We start from the raw sequence: 19205 nt of genomic DNA on the forward strand, positions 1-19205 counted from the left end.
TCCTCTGCATAGCACTGAGGAACATGTAGTTCTCAGCATTTTACAYTGTAATTTTCCTCAAGGATACAGTTAAAACAGCATTTAATTTTGACTGTAAGCTACAGCCTAAGTCTCCACTGCTTCACTTGTAGTGTCTTAGTTTTATCTTATCAGTGCAGTCAAGTCTCAGACAGTGTATTTAAAGAGAACTTGATCACATCTCCCTAGTGCCCAAATACATTTTTCCCTGATCACATACCCAGCAGATTTTGACAGCTTTCACTGCAATCGCCTTACTGGTGACTTAATGTTCTACACTGCCATCAAATGGCAGAGTACCTGCTCTGTTTCTATTTCAAYGAGTTCACAAGAATCATTAAAACTTTTCAGAAGTGAAAGTGGAGATAAGAACAGACTCCCAAGGGTGCAGCCCTCTACACCCATTCACCTCTGGAAAGACAGCCCAGTTAGGCTCCAAACYCTTTTGCATGCATCTGAAAAGCCCTCTGAAAGATCCAGATCACCAGGATCACCCCAAAAGTCTCAATACCTAATCCTGTGAGGAAAAATACACACACAAAATCATTCCAATCTGAAGGAATCTCACAGCACCTCTGTCCAGCCACCCACTCAAAGCAGCTTCAGCACTGAATTCAGACCAGGTTTATCAGGGCTTTTCCAGTTCCAGAAAATCTCCAAGACTGATTGCACTTGTTCCACTGCTTCATTATGCTCATAGTGATTTACTTTTTCCTCACACCAAATCTCCAAATTCAATTTATGACCAATCTTTTTTTCCCTCACCATGTGCTTCAGTGAGATCCTGGTTCCATCTTCTGCTGTTGGGTTTYCCCCTGCTCCCACCCTCCCTTCTCTCCATGCCCAGGAAGTCCTGGATGTTCAGCTTTTCTTCACAGGGCCACTGCTCCAGCCCCCAAGGGCCTTGATGGCCTCCACTGAACTCACTCCTGCTCAATCCATTTTTGCCTTGTACTGGGTGGGACTCCAATGAGATGAAATAATGAGGTGCTCATAAACATAGTAATAGTTGCTATTTCTTTGCACTGAGTTATAGYAAAGATTTTTAACCCCTCAGAATCAATGAAACAGGTCAAAGTGTTCCAGCTGAATATTTCTTGATGCTTAATGGACAATGGCTCAAGAGTCCATTGTGCTTRCATTTATGCAGAGCTTTAGAGCAACAAAAGGGAGTACAGGCAGACTGTTAAGTGCTGTCATTTTGACTTAGCTGTATTTCCACATCTTCCTGTKGAAAATGACTCTGCAAGGTGATGGTCAATAACAATTCAGGCTGAGCACCACTATTGTTTTAGAAGAATCTTCTGTTCATCGCACTTGATGGCATCCAGTTTGGAATGCTCTCAAAATATGTACARATTTAATCAAACCCTTGATCGACAGCCTTAAAAAAAATATTGGCTTTGTGTTTGTGGCTTGGTCATGAAAACATTATTCAGTGACAAATATTCTAAAAGTCCCATAAAAAACAATCCCCTGGTATAAATCAAAGAGGGCAAACCYTGCAAAGCAATATCACTGATGTCTATTATCCAGATATGATTGATTAGCTGCTTGCCCCAGCCTCATCTAAGTGCCAATCTGTGGTACCCARTACAAGYACATTTRTTCCCAAAAATAGCAAGAGAAGTTGGCCAGACAAAACCTGACAACTTTGGCCTAATAACACTTCACATCTGAATCAGGAAGTTCTTCAAAAAAGGATAAAAAGGAACTCACCAGCAACATCTACGGTTCCTACCAGGAACAAAAAAAAAAAACATGCAAGGAAAATGCATTGGAATTTAGAATTGGATTAATAAATAGGAACAAAATAACAGTCAKTGTTACAGACATCATTAGATGGTCTCTGTACTAACAGGAAATTAAGAAAGCAAAACTCTTAATGCAGCCTCATTTTATCTGCCTAAGTCTGACTGGAAGTTTCATAGATAGTTAATAATGTCAACCTGTATATATTGGAAAGGAAGAATCATCCACATATTTCATAACAATTTAAGGCCCAAATAGTTCTGAGCCTGTATTGTACATCAAAGTTGTGCATACTCTCATTCACCCTTGTCCTATCACTACATCACCTTGTAAATACATGCTTAACAGAAGCAAAAACCCCWAACCAGATTATATACAGTAAGGGAAAATAATAGGCAAAGGTTTTTGTGGAAATCGGACCTTTGTCAGTAACATACACATATATATAACAATAAAAAACATATCTGAGCACACATTCAAAATTTWGTGCTAAATTTTCAAGCCGTATTTGAATAAAATACATGTGAGATACACTGGTGAGAGAACTTTTTAATTTTCTTTTCAAATTAGAAGGGGGGGGGCGGGAATCATTCTATCAGCATAAAAATCACTTTCAACATTCTCAGGAAAGAGTGAGATGAAAACGTTGCTATCTCATGACAAGTTTAGAACACCTTTTTTCCAGGGTAAGTTTGCTGACTGCTGAAAGTGGAAGAACTGCAAAAAAAAAAAGCATCTAATCTTTTTAGAGCATGAAAGACTTCAGTTATAAAGTTGTGAGACTTCAGTGAAGTGCCTACAGTCCAGCCTGGTCCTCCCCAGTGGTAAGATCTGACAATGCACATTGGTGAGGAATTACACCAGTTTGGCACWGCCACGTAGTCAACATTGAATCAATCAATGGAATTTATATTTAAAAATAATTATGCTAATGTAATTTCTTAGTAAAGTCACAATAAAAGCAGTATTATCAATGTGCGTTTAAAAAAAGTTTCTATTTTAAATTCCATTTTTATCTTCTACATGATTTTTATCTTAATGTCTTCATAATGCCTGTAAAGCACACAGTACTTTACCAGCCTTGATATGCTAAAATGCTCTCATAAATTGTATTAAAATAGGTTTGTTAAGCATTCCTAATACAGTATAATGCTACTAATGCCAAACGATTTGTGATAGCCTGAATCACAAATGTTTTTCTAAACATGTTAGAATTGGTTTTTAGCATTGGATGTTCTGGTCTGATAAGACAATCCTGCACTAAGGCAATCAGTGGAAATCAGCAATCAGCATGAAAATTACTGTACAAGAAATTGCGTTGGTTTTTCTCCCTGCACTCTCATTATGCCTTTGTGAATTCTATAAAAACAGATTAAAGTGAAAATTCACAACTAGAAGAGACTGAACAGTAGGAAAATACTTCCCAAAGTTAACCAGAAGTATTTTAAATTTTGAGAGAGGTTTGATACTTATGAATAATGACATAGAAAGAATTCTTCTTGTCAAACTTGTGTTTCAAAATATGTTCATTTGTTTTTCCATACAAGTTACACTTGAACTCATTGAACGTATTCTTTGCAATGGATCCARTCTCTACCAGCCTCAGTTAAGACAYTCAATTTGCCTTCTTTTTAATTAWTAAGATACAAGCAAATCTATTYGTRTATAGGATAAKGAAGAATAAATAATGGTGAGCTAAGAATGAAAGTTTGKGGGTGGTTTCTTTTTTTAACCAAAACCACTTTGGTCCTWTTACTTTCAAACAACAAAGTCACATATCCCAAGTGRGTTCTGAGACAGTGCTGCTAACCCCACCCTGAATTTATTKTATTTATTGCTTTCAACCTTCTTGGGAGCTAAGTTTAGGTTTCAKACCCACTTTCTGTATTGCTATACAAGACATACAGGCTGCAAAGGGCATCTGTACTAAGACACAGCTGTGAATTGAACTACTGATGCCAAATCTAAAATGGATTTAATTTTTAATGGCCAAAATAAACTCTTTCTCCCTTGTTTTCTTTCTTAGAACAGATGCACAGTGAACTTACTCTGCATGCTGACAGGTTTTTGGCTGCTTGTAAATCCTGAAAATATTGATCAGTTAAAAATATTCGGATGCTTGCATCCCTCAATTCTGCTTACCACAGCCTTTCTTCCTGGTCAGCTAGAAGAGCACCAGCAATTTTGTTATAATGATAAATGACCCTCATAGACAGGTCACTCTTTTTTACCTAAAGCCACAATTTTCTCCTTCCTTTAGGTCACAACCTGATTTTTCAGGGTGACAGATTTATTACTTTCTTTGTGTGCTAAAAAACAAATCACCAACAATTGCTCAAAATACAGTCCTGTCACAATAACTTTGAGCACTTCCCAGCCAGAATGATGCAACACGAGGTTTTTTTCCTGTTTTCAAAGCAGCAAAATCACTTGTACATTTACCACAGCTGTTGTGAAGAGCCATTTGGCTCATTTCATTATACACATGTCCAGACTGCACCACAAAGGATAAAATATTAAAAACATTATTAAAAGCACCAGTAAGTCTTTCTATGAAAGAGATGYCACTTTTTTTTTCAAGTGAGGATAATGAAAGAGTAGATAGTCTGACTTTTGAGTGGAAGTAGTGAAACAATATTTGCCAGAATATAAGTTTTATGAGTTTTAAGGGCATTTCTATCACATCCCAAATACCTGGACCACTGGGGAAACTCAGGATTATTGATCCACTAAAATTTGTCTTTCTAGTTCTCCCRTGTCTCCACAAAGACTTTTTCCAATGGGTTTGGATAACACAMGTGTCTCAAGATGCTAGTCCCATGCAAGGTCAAAGAAACCTGGACCTCTGAAACCCCAAATCCTCAGTCCCCAAAACCTTGGCCCAGCTGCAGTTCTGCACACAGTAACAGCTATTGGAACAGGGACAGATTGGTTTGGATGCCTGGATGCCAGATCTGTACAATCAAAACCAACAACGAGGACACAGAGGCAGACATACATCTCTATTCCCTGATGAACCTTGCAAACAAATGCATTATTCTCTTATGAACCTCCTCATTAATCTCCTATCAAGAACAGTTTAATTATATTTCTCAGAGGTTTGTAAYATTCAGCCATATAAGAGTCATCATCTGCTTTCAGCATCCCTTTACTGTGATGCTGACAGAGGTTCTCGCTTTGTAAAAAATATGCACTAAAASAGTCTTCAGATATCAACAGTTATAAAAAGGTTCAAATCACTCCAAAATACATAATTTGSCACAGCTAAAATTCTATAATTTTGCAGGTGAGCTTCAACCCTACAATCCTCATGCTGGTAAAACTCTTACTGAACTTGAGGTCTTTCCCTACATAGAAACAGTCTGTACAGGTCACATTTTATAGTACAAACACCCAAAACTGGTCTATCCAAACTTCTCATTTTACACAGAGTTTCAAACCCTGATTATTTTTGGGTTTTGCCTCATAATACACTTTTTATTAAGCTGCTGTCATTATACTGCGCAATGTTTGTTATAATATGCCACTAAATAAGCACAGTGTAAACATATAGTGCTGGTTAATGCATAATTTAATAGAACAACATTTGATAACCTGTGTGTAGTACTGTGGAGTTCAACAGATACGAGCRCAAGGAAAGCAATGAAGAACTATTTAATTTAAAAACAAGTGCATCCTTGGGAATAACTCCAAATAAGGTCCCTGGGATGAATAACATAGCTTTAACTTATTTAAAAAATGCTTTGATAGAGCAAGTGATAAAAGGAGGAAAGGAAGCATTGGGAAGTCCAGAGGTAAAGCAACTGTGTGAAACTGAGAAAGAAAAGCTTCTTGGGCTAAAAGACCGGCTTCTGAGTGTCAATTCAAATGTCAGTGGAAGTTCAAATATGCAGAGCTAGAGAAAAYACTAATTTTCACTGGATAACAAACATCATACATCAGTCTTCATGTACAAATTGAGACACTGTGGTCCTGTATGGCTTTTTCTATCTAACTGGGTTTAACACACACATGGGAGCACACACATGTACCATGAGTCTCAGTAGAATGCTCACTTTGTCCTACTAACTTTAAATGACAATGCTTGCAAACATGATCCCTTTTTTATCCATTCCACAACATATTTCCCTGCTCMTGAGCTTTACCTAACACGATTTGCAATACATGCAAGCACCATCTAGTTGCTTTTAAGGAATTTTGATTGCCCTCCCAGCTGCAATCTTGTACATACATATGGCTGCCTCCAGCTGGCAACCCTCCATTTCAGAATAATAATTCAGCCAAATAATCAAACAAGTTATTTCCATTTCTCCTTGATGGTTCTAATGAGTTAATCTCTGAGATGTCTTCAATTAAATAGATATATATAAATAATTTTTTWAAATAATTTTCAGACATGTAGAACTTCCAGTGACTTCCAGCATAAGTTCTGTGTAAGAGGAGTGTGGCCTGAGACACAAATTCTCACAAACAGACGTAGCCAACAAGTAAGCTACAGACACCATCCTGATACTCTTTAAGGGAAAATGCAGCCTGAAAAAGACTGCTTATCTTTACTGATATGTAATGAAGACYATTTTCTCTATGAAGCTTTCTGCAYTGTCAAAAGAAATTACTACCTTTTCAAGCCTATCCCCTGAAAGAGTTTGTGATCATTAGCCAGTTTTATTCTATTTACTGAGATAAGGTTTATAGCTCTGATACGAGACAAAATTCTCTCAAGCAGCTCACACTAACCTTTTAGCACAGAAACATCAAGATATTAAAAGATGCAGTCTTACCATGACAGCTGCTGAAGGATAGAGGAACTGGCTTTCTACAAGGTAGAGGCTGACTAAATGAGCAAAAAGGTAACTGAATTGTGTCACAGTGTTGTGTCAGTTTATTGTCACTGGGTCACAAAATACTCTCGGCAGACAACTGTTTTGCAAGATATAACAAGACATGAAGTTATAACTGCTGCTTTAATTTAACCTGTCTTGGTCACATTCTATGACTAAATTGCTCTTTTTCCCCCTCATATCTAAAAACTGACAGAAAAAAAGGCCAGTTTATAACACTGTAGATTTTTCCCTCCCTTCCATCAGGGTAACATGTGAACTTACACAAGGTGCTTTAAACTGGTAAGTAAACAAACCTGCCCACCTGGAGCCATCAGGAGAAAAATCTGGTTTAAACACACAAAACTGAAGGGAGCTTCTCACCAGAGTTGTTCACAAGCATCTCAAAAGCTCATCTGCCAGGCCCTCTCATGATTACRAGCCGGAACGTGCCCATTAGACTCAGAGCAAAATAAAAATCATACTGTTGTACCAATACAGGGGGAAATGCTAAATTTCCTTGCATGGGTGCCAGCCAGCACAGCTGCTAGAACAAAAGTTAATGTTCAGAACAAAATCACCGTGCTGTGACCTCAATTCTGAACATGGCACTTTCTGAGTTGAAGGGATAGACAGAACAAAAAAACAAACAGGAGTAGYCATGGGRTCCTGTCCTGCTCCTACCTTTGCTYTGGGTGAAGAAAASCTTTGCCTGCTAATCCAGATTAAAGAAATTAATGCCACCAAATATAAGGGCAAACTTGAAAACAGATTTTCCTCAGCTAAAGCTRTTCCTAAAATTCTACAGGAATAACTATTGCAAGCAGACATAACACTCAGAARCAATATATACACAGGCTTTTACCAGTTTAACTTACTTATATAGAAACCTTGGAAAATACTGGCATCAAAGAAAAGTGCAACTACAGAAACTTAAGGGCAAGAAAAATTCTGTTGGAACAGTTGCATTTTTGTTCRCTCACAGCAAGTTTTCCCCAATATTTCTGGTTTTTCCCCTTTGACTCTAACTGAGATCACTTCCTTGTACGGGTGACTCTTTGCCTCTTTGTCTTTAAGAATCCTAAAAAGACAAGGAAGTCCCTGGCTGGAGAAGTCYGGCAGCTAAAATCATGGGCTTCCTTCCCTTACTTCTCTTATACATCACTAAATGTTTGACAGTCTTGTTCACTGTTTCCYTTCCTATTATGAAGTTTTTAGTGATTTGATTAAATGTTTACCAAACTGTTTGCAATCTTCAAACCAAGKCCCAAAGATGTCAGTTAACAACTCTTAATGGTCAGGGTTGACAAAGATTTGCCTCAGTTTACCTGTCTCAATCAAAAACCTATAGCAGTGACAAGGTAGATACCGATCTGCTCACCTTGCTTGGACTACATTGAAATAGGATGCAAATGTACAAATAAGACACACATACTACATATTTCCAGAACATGTTTCTAACTGCAWGTTTTGGTGCACTTTAAGTAAAATGAGCAATTCTGCATTTCTGCAATTTCAAATCAATGTGAGGGATTTTCACTCAGATTCGGTTTTGACTGTAATGCTTGTTTCACTGCTGTAACCACACCTAACAACAGCTCAGGTGCAGACAATGAGCCATCGACATTTGCACCTATGAATATCAGCTGCTGCTTTCAGCTAAAGCACACATTTCTGCCACTGCCAATCCCCAGGACCCAGCAGAACACATACTTRGATTGCACAAGACACCTGCACATGCCCTGTGGAGCCAGGATTGTGAAATCCCAGCAGAGAGAGATAACCGCCCAATGGAAACAGTAGCACATTTAAAAGCCTGCCTGCATTCGAAGAGGCAGCTTTATCAGGGAAAACTGAGCTTTTGGCAGGACATCCCAGAGCACATCGCTTCCCACCCCCTCATTCCCCCAATTTAACTTCTGCATGCCTACCCTTTAAGGACCTCAGTCAAAGATGACTGATGTCAATAAACTTAGAAACACAGAATCATTTTTCCATGAAGGATCAAATCACATCAGATACTGAACCCACCACAGGTTTGCTGTTGATTTTGTGCACACATGAGGCACTTATGGTGGATCAGCTGTTACAGCTGTTTATTCCTGAGGTGATGGAGTCATATGTATCAGAAATCAGGGTTCTAGCTTTCATTTAATGGTCTAAAATTCAAGTTCTGCACAGAGAACTTCAGCTCCTGAGCAAAATTGCTCAGCTCTTCCTATACCTAAAGCATTATTCTGACACTGGCTCCTTTCACTTGGACTCTTTCTRGCTTTCACTGTCTGCTCATACATTACTCAAGAGCCTGTTTKCATTTTCCCRGGCAGCACAAGCAGGCAATATTTAYCCCTCTTCTGTRTAACCCTCTCAGCCTCTTCTTGCTCCACTGTGTATAAACATGGAAATACAGCAAGCAAACCTCATTGGAATAACCACATGGATAAATTCACAAGTTATTTAATGAACAAAACATCTAAGAAAGGCTTTTCCATGCCTTGGATGGTGTTAGTCATTCAGATCATAATATGATGTTAGCTTTTATTCCTAGGCCATTGAACTCCTTCCCACACTGGACATCAGATCAATAAGCACTAAAAAACATCACATTGGGTAGCCCTTTTTAAAAWTTTTACCTCCTTAAATCCTCAGTTCTCATCTCTTGGCAAAATCCATTTAGACAGAGCCCACAAGTTAATGGTTAAACTTGTTGTTTGTAGTACCATTAATATAGGTCAAGCAGCACAATAGTTACAACTGCTGAGGGGGAAGGTACATAAAGACACAGTAAGCAGTTCAGGACCTTATTACAACATGTCTATCAAATGCAGGGTTACAAACAATGTGCCTGATTCATCAAAAAGATAACTTCTGCTGACAGTACACACTGTTCCCTGGAGTCTCTTACACAKGGCTCAAAAATTAAAATTGGAAATGTAAACTACACAGACACATTCTTGCAAATRTGAGTATGTTTCAGCACAGTGAGCACTTCTATGCAAAATAACAGATCTAGGCAGCGGGGTGAATTCAGCCCTCATTTGCATCCCTGAGTAGTGGAGAAATCAGCAATAGCTATGACTTTACTCTGCATTTTCTCTCAGGTAACCAAGGGAAGAATTAGTCCCACCAGACCCAAGGACACACATTTTTCACTGTGGGATGCACATGCATAATGCCTACAAGAGGGATTACCTTATACGTTATTCAAGAATATTTAAAAGGACAGACCTCTATGCCTCAAAAAGCGAGTATTTCAGCAATACTGGCAGTAAGTACTTTTTCAAAACTAATGGTACCTGAGAGTTTCACAACATGGATTACCTGTGCTCAACATCAGTCATTCACTCTCTCACAGTTAAACAGACACCATTCCTGATTTGAGTCCCAAGATCCCTGGCCAAGGTTTCCAAACTAAATTCCCAGGTATTTTGCTGAAGCAAAAGTAAAAAGAATAGCCAAGTTTCAAGACTAACACTCACCACATGCATCACTGAGACATCTTCCTCTTTTCAATGATTAGTGTCATGAGACCATGTAAGAGGATCAATCCCATTGGCAACATGAGGATCATTTTCCCCAGCAAAACCAACCATGATAAAGCCAGCTTTTCTCACCAAGCATTTTGAAAGTAAAAATAGCATTTCAAACAGTTTCTCACTTTTAAACTGAAATATTCTTAATGATTAGACTAGGCAAAAGGATTTTTAAAACCTCTATTCATGCACAARATTGAGCAACTGGAATACCAAGAGGACCAGCTCGTCTATTGTTAACTTGGGGTGGAGGAATCAGATTAAATTTAAGCAGGATAATTTACTGTGTATAACGAAAGAAGTGACAGAAGACAGTTCTGTCAGAAGAAGACAAACAGAAGTCATTGCATATTGAAGTGATGATGTATATAATATTTTATTTAAGACTTCTGTGGTTTTTGTTGGTAAAAATTGAAGACCATTTTCTTCCACTTATCTCACTAGTAGAATACTTTGCATTTTTGTGGTACCTGCTGTAATTTCAATGTATTTTATGAACCTTGAACTAGGTTTTCAGCAAGTGTGAATCCCCATAGCTAAATACTGACTTCAATAAAACTCTTTTCAATCATGCTACCTGTAGAGTGATTAACTGATGTTGCACAGTCCTGTAGACAGAGAAGGGACATGTCACAATAACATGACATTAAAACAGCAGATCTTAGACATAATGCTACAAATAATTGGTGAGATAAAAACATCCTGTTGAATTGCAATTTTAAAACACTGCTTAAAGTTCATCAAAAGTATTCTAACAATCTTGGAGATTTTACATGTCTCATGTGGGGTGTTTTCCATTAAATCAGGTCATGTCACACAGTTAAAAACGCACTTTTGGCACTTTTCAAATTACCTTCACCTCATGTTATATATACTATGCAATAAACAACAAAYTACTCTGCCTTCTCATTGTGTTCATGCTGGTAGGGCAGCCCAGGTTATAAAATTGTTTGCTTCAACACAAATTTCAGCATGATAAAGGGATTTTTATGCATTCATCTGGACATCTTTTCTATTCCATATTATGKGTTCTCTCTAATAGCTTCATATGTTGCACTTCCCTCACTGGGATGAGAGGTGCTCCACTTTAGCACAGATGTACAGGAAACCCTGCTACAGAATAGTTCCTCCCTATTAACAGAGCTGGATCCTTTTTGTATAGAAATTGTTTATAATAATGAAAATACCATTGCCTCATACTATTGTCTTTCCTGAACATCAATAAAGACTTGATTGAATTAATTTGATAAATATTTTTTTAAAAATGGAGAAATAAAGGAGAAATAAAGCAATGCAAGGTTAAAAAAAGTCCACAGAAAGTTAAGAATAAGAAATGTTAAGAGTCCGGAGAATGTGATGTAATTGCCTGTAAAAACACATGTGACATGATAGGAATAAGACTGCTTCCTTAGGTACTCAAGGGATCTCTGCCCAGTCATCCAGGAAGCATGAGGCAGTTGCGCCCCGCTGCTATTCAGATTTCTATGGGAAGAAGGAAAGGGGTTCGTCTTCTCCCACCCACCACCACTTCACCCTAAGCAGCTATCTGCTAAATTAACATTTCATTCCATTTTAAATGGGGAAATAGGACTTATAAAACTTATACTTATAAAACCAGCAGAAAGTAAGTTAGCCAGAGCAGTTCTGTTAGCCTCTAAAATGTTGCTCTGATTATGAAGATCTGTGTTACATATCAGTGAATTTCCCCTTCTGTTATAATAGCGGTCCTGTTTAAATGCCGTATTAGGAGGGATACAGCTAAAGCTGATGATGTTGCTAAAGCATTTGGTAAATCTTGACAAATCAGTACAATTCCAAAATATTTCCATTAGGTGAGGTGGGATGACAACAATTCACTACAGCCCTAATTTAACACCACACCTCTGTAAAACTGGTGTTAAATTCTGAAAACCATTAGGCCCTAATAAAACTATTTAACAAAACATAGTTCCTTATTAGTGAACACAGGTAGCCCCTTATGAAGCAGGCAGATGGCCCTGGAAATTAAACACTTGGCRGTGAAGAAATGCAGAGTGTACTCATCATGCCTTAACCAAAGTGCACACTCTGTGGGAAGGATACCAAAGAGATTTCATCTCCAAATTATRTACTTCAGTAAGGATTCTCCTCTTGGGTGGCATGATAACGTGACAAACCATTCCAACTAAACCATAACATGACATTGAAATATCATAAACGATTCCAAAACTACAAGCAGCAAGCTCTCCTTTAAAACATTTCAGTAACATGGCAGGACAATAGGGCCTTTGTGCTACAGAGAGAGTCCAAAACTGAATCTTATCAACACAGTGATCCAAAATTGTCTAAATGGCTTCTCAGAACAATGTTATAAAAGCAATCGAAGCTTAAGGAGAAGCACAAAGTACTGCACACTGCAGACAGCTTTCAACATTGTGAGCAATTAAATCAAATAAGATAAAGTGAGGATCACCTCCTTCACTAGCCAGCCACTTCAGTCTGTCTGCTTTAAGGAYGGTTTTTTCACCTTCCACAAGCAGAAAGCTGCAGGCTTTCAGATCCAAGCTATGAAACTCAGGTCTTGGAGTTTCCCTGTGTATGCCAAGGTCTTGCATGGAAGACTCCATTTTCTTGAAGGTTTCATTTTAACATGTTTAACTTGTATTTTCTAGTTAGCTTATCTCAAGGATGGTTTGGAAGAATSAAAAAATGTAACTGGTAATTCTGGATGTTTCTATTTTGCAGAGGCTGGTCAAACTGCAATATACTGTGGGGTCATAGTTGTTTTTATAGATSTCAGCCCATACACCTCTTTCAGCTATGCTAAGTGTGTATTCAGTTAGAAGATCTCAACAGAGTTACCTCCCATGTATGAGGCCATTAGACGTACTGACATGATTGTTTGAGCTGAAGCCTTTCTCAACAACCTTCTGCAATAGGATCAGGATTTGTTTCAAATCCTGTAAGAATCTAAAATGAAGCCCCAGAGCCAAAGCTTTCTAGCATTTGCTGTGGTGTTTGGGGATTTTACCAAAAAAAAAAAAAAAAAAAAAAAAAAAAAGTGGTTGGTTCTTATTGTTGAGGTATTTTTAAAACAGGACAGTGTGTTTTTACATGGCAAAACTACTGAGACTGTAGCTTTACAAACCGTTCTGCTCAAAGAAAGCTCCTGCTTTCACATAGCTCAGACATGGAATGGGGTCCCAACAGCCCCCAGCACCCAAAATAGGACTTGGAAACTGAAACATTGTGGATTTCAACTTTCCAGCAGAATAAAACACTGCAGAACCAAAAGCCATACTGCAATTAAGGCAAACATTATCGCAGGAGGTGAAGGAATAGACTATAAATTCAAAGGTTAAAAGGAATCCTTACCTTTCCAGACTACAGTGCAAGAGTACAGCGGTAGGCTGCTACTATTGCCTGCTATTTTGGTGTTGCATATATAGAATATTAACTGCACCCTTTTTTATAATACCATTTCTAGTGGCAGCAACAGTCCTATTACTGCAAGCAGCAAAAAGGTCTAACCTGAGGACATCCTCAACATCTGTATTTCAGAAGGTTCTCAGTGCAGGTACTAAGATTTCAGACAYATATGGGAAACAGCAGGCAGAGCAAAGCTTTTCACAAGCAGAGACAGTGACAGGACAGGCAAAGAGAGAAAAATGACAATTACAGCCAAAAGGGAGGGGGAATAAAATCAAACAGCAACAGAGTAAGAAACAAAATGTTAAAATGTTTGTGCTCGAAGTAACAACAYGTGCTTTTATTCATGCTGTGGAAAAATTGTTGGCTACAACTATTTCACTTGAATTCTGCTAGTTTTTTAAGTCTGCTGATACTATAGGAGAAATGATATAAGCATTCCACYTAACTTGCTGCCAAATTCCTAGAGYCTGTTGCAAAACTACAAAAGTTCTGCAAACTTTTGAAATTTCAAAACATCTTGTCCCTTCTCAACATTTTGTACAATTATAGTGCCAGTATCTTGACTAAAACAGTTCTTACCAGGATAAGTTAGAAAAATATTCTAGGTCATTATTTCTTTTTATAAAGAAAAACACAGAGCTTGTTGAAATCTCTGCCAAATGAAGCCAATGTCTCTCTGTTGCCTAAGTGCCAATCTCAAGTCAGAAAGAACTTCCACTCCATTCCATCCCCCTTCTGTCATTCATTTGCTATTTCCACAGTATGCTTTGGTTAACTAGTTGATAAAAAACATTTATTTTAAGCTTAATAGATGTTTACTCCAAGACAAAAAAAAAAAAAAATTGAACATACATACATACATATATATGTGTATAACATAGCTTGTGAAACTCTGATGAGAGAATTCTTAATGAGAGAATTCTATACAGTTTCTTGAGGTACAAGGTAATGTACCACTGAGGTCCAGAGAATGTAAGACTACTTTCACAGCCAAACAGGAATGTCTACACTAGCATCCTGCCCTCACTGCCACACTCAGAGCTTGCCATCCGTTAATGTGAAATGAAAAATCAATAGCTATTGTTCAGCCACTATCTCCCATCAACTGATGCCCGAGTGTCAGACATGGCAGCAGGTTAATAGTAAAACAARGCACAGGGGTTGTTTTTCAAAAGCACGACTGAGCTGCACATTACATTTGTCCTGGCCCTAGCTTCTCACCTGATCTAGTGCTCTGTCCCCTCTGGAGACACTAGTGAGCACYTAGGAAGGGCTATGCATCCACACAGCAACCATGTGGCTTGGAGCTAATGCAATCTTTTCACAGACAAAATCTTGTGAAGGTCAGTAAGGGTCCTGTCCAGGCCTCACCAAAATAAAAGACCATGGTCTTCCTAACTGCCCCTCATTGTGAGCTATATGAGCAAAATCCTTCCACCCTTATTAAAAACAGAAAATCAAAAACTCAACCATGTAGCAACAATCATAAGACAATCAGACTGCTCTCTGAAAAGCCTCCAGATTCTAACTCAAAAGCACTTCAAGCCCCCAGCAAGTCCCTGAACTCTGTTGCAGGAGCAGTTATTGCCAGTTCACAGGAAAAGATRAGGAAAGCACCTACAAAATACTTCAGGGGAAAGCAAGAACCAGTAAGAGGAGGCAAACTGGGAGCTAAAGGCATCAAGAACAAAGATAGGGTAAGGAACTCACCAATGCAGCACAGTCCCACAGCAGAAAAGCCAGCAAAGCTGAGTAGCACCAAATCCTACTGATGCTCCAATGGTCATCTTGCAGAAGCCATTAAAGCAGCCAAGGTCCAAAGTCAAGCCAGAAAACCCAAAGAATAATTTTCAAAAAGGGCCTCACCCAGCACAGCTCAGGGAAGGGTCTGCCTTCCCCGCTGGAGCTGAAATGAGCAGGTGAACAGTGGGCGGGAGCTGTGAGGGGGACCAGGTGAGAGAGATCAGGCCTATTAAGGGCTGTTACTCACCTGGGCCCTGACAAATCTTCCCTGTTTTATCATCCTACAATAGCTTTAGTAAAGGTCTCTTATACATATACATGTTTGTGTAGCACAGTCCTTTCCAGAGGAGGTGAGCAAGTCCCCATCTTAGCTGTACACAGTGTTGTCWGGGCTGCTGAAAAGCATTTCAGTCTAATAGGATGGTAGGCAGGGGTGACAGGAAGAAAGACAGAGTAACGATTTAGGATAAGACTAAGATGAGTTTGCAGTTAATAAGGGTACCTGAACACCTGTTCATATTCCCTGGGGAGTAGAAGCACCCAGAAGCCCTAGTCTGAGACAAACAACTTGGTTTAGCGACTATACAAATGAGATTTGCATGCCATTGCAAATGCATCTCATTTCAAGCTGGCGTCCGAAAGCTGGGATTCCTCAGAAGTACCAGGTGCTACTGCTTTCCCCAGAATTATTGGTACTCTAATTTCAGKGTCATCTGCATTTTTTTTACTGTGATCCAAGTACACRAAATAAGTGTACCAYCACATTGTATAAAAGATACATACTGGGCACATTGTATAAAATATATAAAAATATTAATGTTCTACTAATCCATTATTCATATAACTGCACTAGGGAGACTAATTTCTTGAAGGAATTAATATTTCTCAGATCTTAAGTCTACTTGGTCTGCTTTTTAAGAACTGCAATATTTMYCAAGAATGGTGCCTAGATGACTTGGAAGAMAATTWAAAAAATGTTAYTWCAGTGCCATATGTGCTCCTGAAATRTATCCATTGGACAGAATATATACAGCCTTTTATTATGAAGTTTACATGTAAAGTAGTTTTTTTTTTGTTCAGACTTCAGCACATGTCTCCAGAAAACAACTACCTTAAGTTTAAAATTGCCAAGAGAAAGACTAGGGTTCTGTTTAATTATTAGTGCCATAAACCAGAACAATATTTACCTGCCTATAACAGAGCTTAGGAAAATCCACTTATCTGTCCTGCCAGGTGCTACATTTCTCACAGTTATTAATAAAATGAACAGAAATCTTTATTTCTGAATGGCCTTTACCCTACTTTTCTCTCCTGCCCAGTGTCCTTCCTGATGAAAGGCAGCTTGGAAATTGGAACAAATTCTGCACGTGCTCACTGGGAAGATAGAAAGAAGTGGGAGTGCTCCTCTACACCAGAGCTGATCAGCCACTTGAGCACTAAGCCTTGATTTCTCCTTGCTCTGGCTGGAATGTGACCCTTCAAGCGTGTGTTWCATGTGGTTCTGCAGTTCATCAGTCTCCTGATAGCCTTCTATTCAATAAATGAGTTTCAGTAAGGAGACCTTCTCTGCCTGGACATGAAATGCCACTCTGAACTGCTTTCTTCTGCCACTCATTCACCTTTCATCAGCATTCAGCTTGCACTTACCCCATGGTCTCAAGCAAAGATAGTCCATGTGGTGTAGCACACATGCAGCTTCTGTCAGGAGTRGAAATTAATCAGAAACTCTTCAGACTGCTCTGAGCCTTTCAGAAGTTAGTTTTCTGAGATAAGATTTGGTATTTCCATCCTGCATCAAGCTAAGGTTTTGGAAGGTTTTTGCAGTGAGAGGACAGGGGTGGAAACAGAGYCATCCCTATACATAAATATGCATCTTAAAAAAACAACAAAAAAAATTAAAAAAAAAAAAGATAATCTAGATACCAAGTTCAGAAGGGTTTAAGTTCCACTAAAGATTCACTTTAAGACTCCCTCTCATCTCTTTCTCTTCTCCTCGTTCCAAAGTAATAAATTCCTGCTATTTTATTAATAGTGTTCTATGAAGAAACTGTTGTCTGTTCCTAGTGCTCTGGGATGATGGATGAGTTAACAACACCTGTTACTGCTACATACACGCAAGTAATTTCCCCCTGCCTGTTTCACTGAAATCTGCTCTTTTCTCACAAAGTCAAACACTCTGCTGCTATTACCAGCAAATATCTCCTAGATAAGCTTTGGAAAGGTCCATAACTATTCAATAATATTCTCTTTGTACACCAGTAATCTAGATTAATGGAAAAAAGGAGGTGTACAAGAAGTTCTGAGTTGTATGGATAATAGAACAATAGTACATCAAGAAGCATAGAAAGATGACAAGGAACACACTGAATTCAAATAATCAATATTCAAAATGTTAAGGGAAAGTTACAAAATCATTACTGAGCTCACTAAATTTACAGCAAGACATACAAGTCAGGGATTAAAACTCYTTGAAAAGGTCATTTTTAATTTCTGTCAGTCCATTTTCAGAGCTTATTTCTTAATATTCTTACATGCCCAAATGAAATGCCACCTGTGGAAATGCCCACAAACAGATAAACTCCTTTTATGTGGTAAATGGTTGCAAAATAATTTGATGTGCAAGTCAAATGAGGGATCATTGCCAAGCTTTTGAAATCAGGAACATATTCTTTGAGGGACATTTGTCAGAGGGACAAACAGGGGAAAATTTCATCACACAACAACTGGCTAAACAAAAAAAAAAACACTAAAAGTTTATCAATTAATTATCTTCTTGAAAGACCTGAGACAGGAAAGAATGTTTGAAATAAYGAAATTAACACATCTCACCTTCTCAGGATGAAAACAGGGGAAGGAAAGAAAGCGGAGGGAATACTGAAAAACACAGAGAGCTATGATGCTTCAAACCACAGCTAGGAAAAGCTGTTCTGAGGAGATCAGTGGCTGCCTTACCAGGCACTTACATATGAAAAGCTACATTTCCAAATTCCTGATCAAGCAATGTAATCATCAATGAACTCAGGTACTGCAGTGGTACAACTCCTCCTCCTCATTACAGACACCCTTATGGAATTTGTATCTCTTGGGGTCTAAATGGATCACTGTTAAACACATCGAGCTGCTGGATCACATGCTGATATAGGTTGTCCTGGAGTTCCCCGAGGAATTTCTTTTCCCCTACTGGACTAGGTATAAAAAAAGGCAAAGAAAGTCTGTCTGATTATGCACCTGGCATACATTCCTCTGTCCGTGGAAACTAAGTATCAGAAAGGGAAAAACAGAACATTTTTCAGTGACCCTGACATTTGATACTGATGCAAAAAAGGAAAGGAATTACAGTGTTTGAAGCCAAAAGCATGAAGCTTCTTTATATTTCCTATGATTTAATATCTCTCTCCCCCACATACAGCAGATTCCTTTATAGAGACTCTTGAAGATGGGCCAACAGTGCTCCAGCAATGTCTCTGATGATACAATGGAAAGTTTCTAACCACAGTATCACTTGCAGCATTTCTCATTTATTTTATCCCCAGCCACCAAAGACATGCCTTTTCTGATGGAATAAATGTTTCTTTACACTTTTTATGGATAAAATTGAAAATCTATTTGATGACAAAATGAATTAAGAGACTGAATCCAATTATTTAGGTTTATATGAAAACTGTGGTAAAAGCCAGCTTCCAGCTTTCACTTAGTCTAAGGACGTAAAAAGTATCAGTGACCCTGAAAAAACACTCACAGTACCTGTTTAACCAGATTTATAAATTAATTTTCTTCCTGTGATGAATATGAAGATAAGAATTTGGGAAATCAGACCTTCCCTCCTTACTAACAGGGACTCTGTGAGAGGGCAGTACTTCACAGACCAAGCAATAATTCAGGGCTCCTGGCTGTAAGGCCCAGTCACTGCTTGGTTTGCYACACCAAT

Source organism: Malurus melanocephalus, unplaced genomic scaffold (assembly GCF_030028575.1).
Source record: "Malurus melanocephalus ecotype Western Australia unplaced genomic scaffold, MMel_1.1 scaffold_37, whole genome shotgun sequence".
Classification (NCBI taxonomy): Eukaryota; Metazoa; Chordata; class Aves; order Passeriformes; family Maluridae; genus Malurus; species Malurus melanocephalus.